General features: G+C 45.9%; 1 pseudogene across 1 annotated transcript; it reads right to left on the bottom strand.

The window, feature by feature from the left end:
• Positions 1-431: 431 nt before the first annotated feature.
• LOC110300196 lies at positions 432-7,421 on the bottom strand (annotated as a pseudogene). Its single transcript, XR_003837413.1, has 4 exons — positions 7,307-7,421; positions 7,119-7,222; positions 1,483-1,574; positions 432-1,441 (listed from the first exon to the last, which is right to left on the bottom strand). The product of XR_003837413.1 is annotated as a protein PRRC2A-like (transcript).
• Positions 7,422-7,901: the final 480 nt, after the last annotated feature.

Below are 7,901 nucleotides of genomic sequence, written 5' to 3'. Positions count from 1 at the left end.
TTGTAGAGATTAGGAGTCCAGCCACTGTTAAAAAAATAGCAGCCTTTAAAATCCACCCTTGGAAAAGAGTGGGTTGGTAGGGAAATTAAAGTAGCTGCCATGACCGGGCACGGAGGCACACACCTTTAGTCCTTAGCACTTGAGAGGCAGAGACAGGCACCTCTCTGAGTTCGAGGCCAGCCTGGTTTACAGAGTGAGTTCCAGGACAACTAAGGCTACACAGAGAAACCCTATTTCAAGAATAATAATAATAATAATAATAATAATAATAATAATAACAATACCTTCCAGGACAGTACACCATCAAAAAATTTACTTATTATAATTGTCTCAAGCTTAGCCTTCAGTGAAAAGAATATATTCTCCGCTAAAAATAAATAGAAATTAATATTTAGATGATAGAGAAATGTGTGCTATAGATAAAAGACACATCACCCAGTCCAAACCACATGAGAACGTTTTTTTAGTTCCTGGGACCCAGGCTCCTCTGCTCTTCGGGGAGGCCCTTCTCGAGAAGGTGGCCCTGCCCGTTTCCAAGGTTTCGGCATCCAGAGCAGGGCATCTGTTGGGGAAGCCTGCTGGTAGAGGTCAATGCGCTGAGTTCGGAATACTCCACTGTAGGTGGAAGGTGGGGTCTTGAGACGGGAATCGAGACCAGAGAAGGGCCTTCCAGATGGGGGAGTCCGTGACGACCCAGGACCCCCAAGGTTGCTACTCAGCTTTCGGTAATCCTGGAAAGGCTTTAGTTCTACTGGGTGCAGCTCTGCTCGCCCCAAGCTAGGGGTGAAGGGCCTAGCTGGTGAAGGTAAGACCCGAGCAGCAGGAGCAGGTGGGGGCCTCACAGCTAGGTTGGGGGGCTGGAGAGCAGGACCCACAGGTAACAGAGAAAGGGGAGGGGGTGGAGCAGGGGGTGGCGCTGGTGGCAGGGAGCCAAAGTTCACCACTGGCAGCTGTGAGTCTACCACAGATAGAAGCATCTGCTGAGCAGGGGCTCCCGAAGGAAGGAAGCCACTCTGGCCACCAGGCTGCAGAGGAGTAGAGTAAAAATCTGAAGGGGATGGCAGATCCTGGCGTACTTGAAGCAAGGGTGGGTCAGGCAAAGGGCTGGAGCAGAAAGCTGCAGAGTAGAGGAAGGATGGTGGAGGGTAGAGAACTCCCCCAGCAGGCAACTTCCCCAGCTCTGTGGCTTGCAGTGCTGAGAAATCCAGAAACTGGCCCTTGAGAGCTACCCCAGAAAGCAGTGCCGAGGGAGGGGCTGGACCTGGAGGGCAGATACAGAGGCTGTGACCTGTACTGGTGCAATGAGGGTGTCCCAGGACGGAAGCCTCCACTGTTGGGATGTAACTGAGAGTCGATGGGTGCATCCCCAGAGACCTAGGAATTAGGAGGTCCAGGGCTGCCATAGAAGACCTCAGGGTACGGACGCTGACCTGAAGGGCTGGGCTCTGGAACACACTGCTCAAAACCCAGGCTCTTGGGCTGTGGCTCAGCTGAAGCAGAAGCACTAGGGAGCAGCTCCCAGTCTCTGGATATGGGAACGGCCTCTGTGGCTGATGCCACCAACTCCTTTTCTCCTTTTAAAGTGTCTCCGACCACTAGGCACAAGTCTAAGTCCTTGTTGGCAGTGCCAAACTCAACTTGAGAGCCCGGTCGGTGGGCTGGTCGGAGAGGGCCTGGCTCTGGGCCTCGATCTGTGCGCTGTGATCGTTCTGTGCCTATGGGACCAGGGGGCAGAGGCTGCTCCCGGGGCAGCTCCTAAAACCTCTATATAAATTTTATCCAAAACTCAACATAAAAAATCAACCCAGACTGTTAATAGACCTTTGATGTAAAACAACTCAAAAGGGTGATCTTGCAGCCCACACAGATTTTCACAGAGAAATTGCCAATGAAGATAAACTCTACGTTCAATGACGAAATGTATAAACAATGCCCTGCCCTGTGAAAACATTAGGAATCTATCCACCATGGTAGGACATGCCTCAGAATCCAATCTTCAGTAAACCCAGGTGATTAAACAATCCATGTGAAACTATAAGATAATTGTGTCCAGAGCCATTAAGGATGCAAAGGAACTTGTACACTGTTCAAAAGTTATGATCAGGAAAGGAAAAAAAAAAAAAGACACGCTGAAAACTTCCACAAGCAAAATGCATATGTAGCTATGGAGATTATAAAATCTCCATGATAATGCAAATGCATTAAACAGCAGAGTAAACGTGGGGAAAGAGAAGTGACTTGCACATGGAAAATCAGAGGGAATTCTCCATGCAAATCACAGAGGCGGACAGAGAAGGGACGGATCACTAGGCAGAGATATGACATATGACACAGAATAAAATGAAAAGGGCAGACACGCATCTAAAAGAAATCCGCCACCGGGATGAAAATCTGAGGGCTTTTGGCAACTCAGACATAGAAAGCTTGAGCTTTAAGGGGCTTGTGGTGGCACATCTACTGTTCAGACGCTTCTGCTCTGATCGAGGGTCAGTCTACTCTCTCCAGGGTTCCTTACCAGCTCCAACCTGCGCACCTCCAGATAACACTCAACTTGCCTGCAGCAATGAAGGCTTCACACTTGCCGGTAAAGATCTCCAACTGAAGCAGACATCCCAAAAGAGGAAGTTGTGTCTTACATTCCTGCCACTATCTGGTACCACTTCATTGAAATCAGACTTTAAAATTTATACAGAACAGAACTAAAGGTGAAAAGCCTCTGTTTTAAGCTTTCAGACAATAATATTCTATTTTTATAAAGGCATCATTCTTAAAGCACTGGAGATTGAACTCCTGGTCCCACGCATGCTAAGCAAAGGCCCTGCCGTGGAGCTGCGTATGACCTTTGTCTTCTTTGATTGACAGATCCACCCAATTCAAGAGCATACACATTGTCAAGCAAGCCTGGCCAAACAGCTTGGGCTTCATCTGAACACTCTGTGGAGTATTCATCCCTTCATCTGCACCCCGTGGGTTTGCACGCTGAGCATATTTTGTAAATCAAACTATAAATAACCATAATAAATGTCATATGTAAATTGATCTATTTTCAGGATTTCTGAGTACAACAGGGAAATCTGAATAATTTTTTGAATGGCTGACAGATATTTCTTCTCTTCTCGCACTTGGATATCGCCCAAACAACTGAGCAAAACTTCCTAAAACTTCATCTATAATTCTCCATAAGGTTAAAACATAGACCTTAAGAAGGTTCACTTCTCCAAAAGGTGGTCATTGAGGAAGATCAACGGTAATGAAGATCAGTAGCTTGAGCTGGTTATGTGATGACTCTGTCTCCAAGACTATGATTCAGAGACAACAGTGGCTCTCAACCTTCCTAACGCTGTGACCCTTTAATACAGGTCCTCGTGTTGTGGTGACCCCCAACCATACAATTATTTCTGATGCTACTTCATAACTGTCATTTTGCTACTGCCTTGAAGCATAATATAAATATTTTTGAAGACAGAGGTTTGTCAAAGTGTCACGGCCCACAACTTGAAAACCAGTGGGTGATACAAAAAAGAATGCCGGGTGGCAACTGCTAGGGTCTGAACGTGAATGTCCCCACCAGGCTCCTGTTGTAAGCACTGTTCTCCAGCAGGTGGCAGTGTTGTGGGAGGCTGTGCAAATGTTTAGACCCTGGTGAAAGCAGGTGGCTTGAGGCAAGCTTTTGAAAGCTGTACCTTTGAAAGCAGGACACGGCCCTACTCTCTTGCTATGATCTGAAGAGTCTCCCCACTTCACATCCTGTCACCACAGAGGGACCCCTTTCCCCCAATCTTGCCTTCCTTGCTAAGGTGGACTGAAATCCCTCTGAAACTTTGGGAGGAACCAAACCGTGACATTTTCTGTCATGTACTTGGGACGTTAAGAGTAATGCTGATAGAAATATGCAAGGTCAGCAGTGCCAGGCTCTCTGCCAGCGTCAAATTCATTGTTAGGACTGAAGCTGAACACATCCCAGAAAAATAGCACTTCCCCCCTAACCTCTAAAACGAAGGCAAGTCGGGTCTTAAAAATGGTTTCTGTGGCATTAAAATAGCTGGATTCTGGGAGCTGAGGAGATGGCTGGGGGCGGGCGGGTGCTAGCTGCATAAGCAGAAGGTCCTGAGATCAAGTTCCTAGTTCCTACAGAAAAGCCAGGCGTGGTGGCACCCACTGAGCCATAAGATCCTGACGGCTTTCTGATAAGCTAGTCTTATTAAATCGGTGAGCTCGTGGTTCAGTGAGAAACGCTGTCTAAGAGGAAAGGCTGCCCAGCCCAATGGATGACCTGCGTAGGACCCCTAGACTCCATGGAGTGGAAGGGAAGAACCAATTCCCATAAATAAATTAACCTCTGACCTCCACATGCTTGCCCTGGCACGTGTACACACACTCTCTCTAAATAAATAAAATAATTAATTAATTAACTAACATAAAACAAAGAGCGATAGAGGAAGACATAGACATTGGCCTCTGGCCTCTATACCCTTAACACAGATGGCACCCTATTAGAAGCACTAAGACCCTAACACATTGACTCCAATGCCCGCCAAAACTCTGTGGACCCATCACAGTCCACAGATGTGGAAAAGTCCCTACATGTACTAACCTTGCTTCTTTGGCTTCTGTAGCTCTCTGTTTATTGCTGTTCTTGCTGAGGTTTGTCAACCAGATGTGGTTTCTGTGCATAAAAATCCAAGTGCAGTAAGGCTGAGAACAGAAAGGCTCATGGCTGCATGACTGAGACAAACAAGATTCCTGTGCAGCCACCATAGAGAGAGTAAAGACTCTCCATTCGGCTCTAAGCACATCTGTGTGTGTTCTCTTGTGGAGTTAGCTCACAACAACACATCCTCACATGTGTCAGCACTTGGGCACAAACACGTAAAAATACATACAACATCTATAACAAAAATAATTAACTCAATAAAAAAAATTAGGTTCTATGATGGTTTGAGTAAGAATGGCCCCCATAGACTTATGTGTTTGAATGCTTAGCCCATGGTGACTGACACTAATAATAGTGCACTTTAAACCTCTAAAACCATAAGCCAGCCCCAATTGAATGTTTTCCCTTATAAGAGTTGCTGCGGTCATGGTGTCTCTTCACAGCAACAGAAACCCTAACTAACACAGAAGTTGGTAACAGTGTACTGGGGTATTGCTGTGATAAACCATATTAGGGGAGAACTGTGGAAGGACTTTGGAACTTTGGGCTAGAAGAGCCATTGTGTGTTCAGAGCTCAGTGGACTGTTCTTTGGGAGCTTGGGAGATGAGAATGTCAAGAGCAATGTACAAGATGAAAGCTTGGCTTGTGATGTTGCAGAAAGAAATTTAAAGAGCCTATCAGGGCTATTTGCTATTTTGAATTGAGATTCTGTCATTCTAGTTAGGTGGAGATGAAGAGTCAGCCAGGACTAACAAGAGGCAAGAACCATTGAAATGAAGCCTTTACCTGACTGGGACAATTGATGCTGGGTAGCTGGTGCTAAGAAATTTGGCAGTATTTAAGAGGAGACCAGCATCACTAAGGTGAAATCTTTTGGGATGCGTTTCCTGAGAGCACAGAGAAGCTGTGTTGCAGAAGAGGTCAAGGTTGTACCTCATGCTGGCACCCAGACTTGGTTATGTGTCAGAGTCACCCAGATGGTGCTGATTTTGAAGGCACGAGATATGGGTCATGGAGAGTAACTGGAGCTTGGCACTGTGAGATGAAAGGAGAAGCTGTTGGTGAAGGTGCAGCCTCAGTAGCAGTTGAAGACCCAGATCTAAAGGGGCTATGCAAAGAAACTGAGGCATGGCACCTCGAAGAGAGCATATTAAGAGGCTATTGGTGAAAGTGCAGCCCAGTTACAATAGAAGACCCCAGCATATTAAAGATGCCAGTACCATGGGATGACCACCAAGAACAGCAGCAGCAGTGGAGTGAAGTCAGATGGACCCTAGAAGACAAGCTGTTTGTGCTATAGAGGGCAGACCTGGAGAAGTGACCCAAACCCTTTGGAGGAGTCCAAAAGTCCCTATGGGTGGATCCCAGACATTGGATGGTTGGAATTTGGTTTTCCTTTGATTTAATTGTGACTGTGCCTTGATTTTTTCCTCTTGAAATAAAGTATTTTATTGGAGCCCACAGTTGAGAGGCTTTGGATTTTAAGAGGATTGGCTATTTTAAAGGGACTGAAATTTTAATGTGTTTGCATTTGTAAAAACTGTGGGACTTTTAAAGTTATTTGTTTTTAATGTAAGATTTGGGGACAAATAAGAAAAGGAGGGTTGTGGCTTAATAAAGTTGTGTTTGTGTGCCAAGTTGACACAGGGTCAGTTGTACTGGCTGGTTTTGTGTGTCAAGTCAATTTGACACAAGCTAGAATCATCAGAGAGGAAGAAGCCTCAGTTGAGAACACATGCTCATAAGATCCAGCTGTAAGGCGTTTCTTTAATGAATGATCAATGGCCCATTGTGGGTAGTGCTGTCCCGGGACTGGTGGTCCTGGGTTCTATAGAAAACAAGCTGAGCAAGCCAGGGAGAGCCTCTGTATCAGCTCCTGCCTCCAGGTTCCTGCCCTGCTTGAGTTTGTTCTGACTTCCTTTGGTGGTAAACAGTCATGTGGAAGTGGAAGCTGAATAAATCCTTTCCTCTCCAACTTGCTTTTTGGTCATGATGCTTTGTCACAGCAATGGGAACCCTGACTGAGACAGGTTTCTTCATAACAGGGCTGCATTTCCCCATGTTGTGTAAATATTAATTACTGAACAAATAACACATTGTCCAAAGAAGCTGACCAGAAGAAATAAACAGATCCAGAGATAAAACCCAGCAAACTCAAAGACAGAAAAACTCAGAAAGATGTGTCCTCTAAGTCTATGCCTTCCTATGAGGGAGGAAGGGAAGGAGGGAGGGAGAGGGGTTAAACCCCTCCCCCAAGTCCAAGGCAAAGCTTTTCCTATTGAGACTGACTGGGGCATCATTTTAACCTATAGACATGAGGTTATCTCCCAAGTATAATATTCTGTTGTTTTTTGTAGTTTACTTAAAGACACCTATTTTCATGGGTTGAATAGATGAACTGGATACTTGTTGTCTGAGCCCAGAAGATATTAGAAAACCGAATACTCCAAGTGATGTCTATACATGATATCGCACTATCATAAAGTCAGCTAGACCTAATCGACAGTGTTCTGTTGAGAGCTCTGCAGAATGCTCTGTACAGAGGTCCTTGAAGCACCCAGGCTCACCTGCAAGGAGAGAGAGAATCGGCAGAATCAAACAGTACACGTGAAATGGACCTGCTCCATCCTGCCGTCTCCAGGCTCCCGTACCTGCGGACCATCCACTGGGTAAGGACTGGTAGCATGAAACTTCCCAACTCAGATCTACCAGACTCCTCACCAACCTCTCCGCGGAGTTCTCAGGACTTAATTCAGTCTTCTCCATCTGCTCGGGATTGTTTGTCATCTAACTTGGCAGAAGTCTAATTAGCAGAGGAAACTCAAGGACTCGTTCTAAGGGCTTGAGACCTTGAGTGCCCAACAGGGAGAAGGCCTCAGTCCTCCATGTGTCCCTCTCAGAACAGTGACAATTCAGTACTCTGAAGTCTCCGAACATAAGAAGTCTGTGCTTGTATTGCTTTAGTCAAAAGAATTACTATGTCATGTTTCTAGCAACCTAAAAAGCAGCAGGGAAATCTGCCACGTGGTGTGACACTGTAGGCGCGTATAGGGACAGGAACAAACCTTTCTATTCTAAGAAACTTACACATGCCTGTACATGCGCACTGCCAAGAAAGGAACACCTCTTGGCTAAATGACGATTCCCGATAGGACTTGAGGGGGAACCTCATCTTTTACATCAGTCATCTCAGAACAGAGTCTAGTTTTTCCAATCTGACCATGTTTTAAATAGTCAACCATGGCG

Source organism: Mus caroli, chromosome 8 (genome assembly GCF_900094665.2).
Source record: "Mus caroli chromosome 8, CAROLI_EIJ_v1.1, whole genome shotgun sequence".
NCBI lineage: Eukaryota > Metazoa > Chordata > Mammalia > Rodentia > Muridae > Mus > Mus caroli.
The sequence above is the reverse complement of the archived record's forward strand: the minus strand, read 5'-3'. Positions and strand labels throughout refer to the sequence as shown.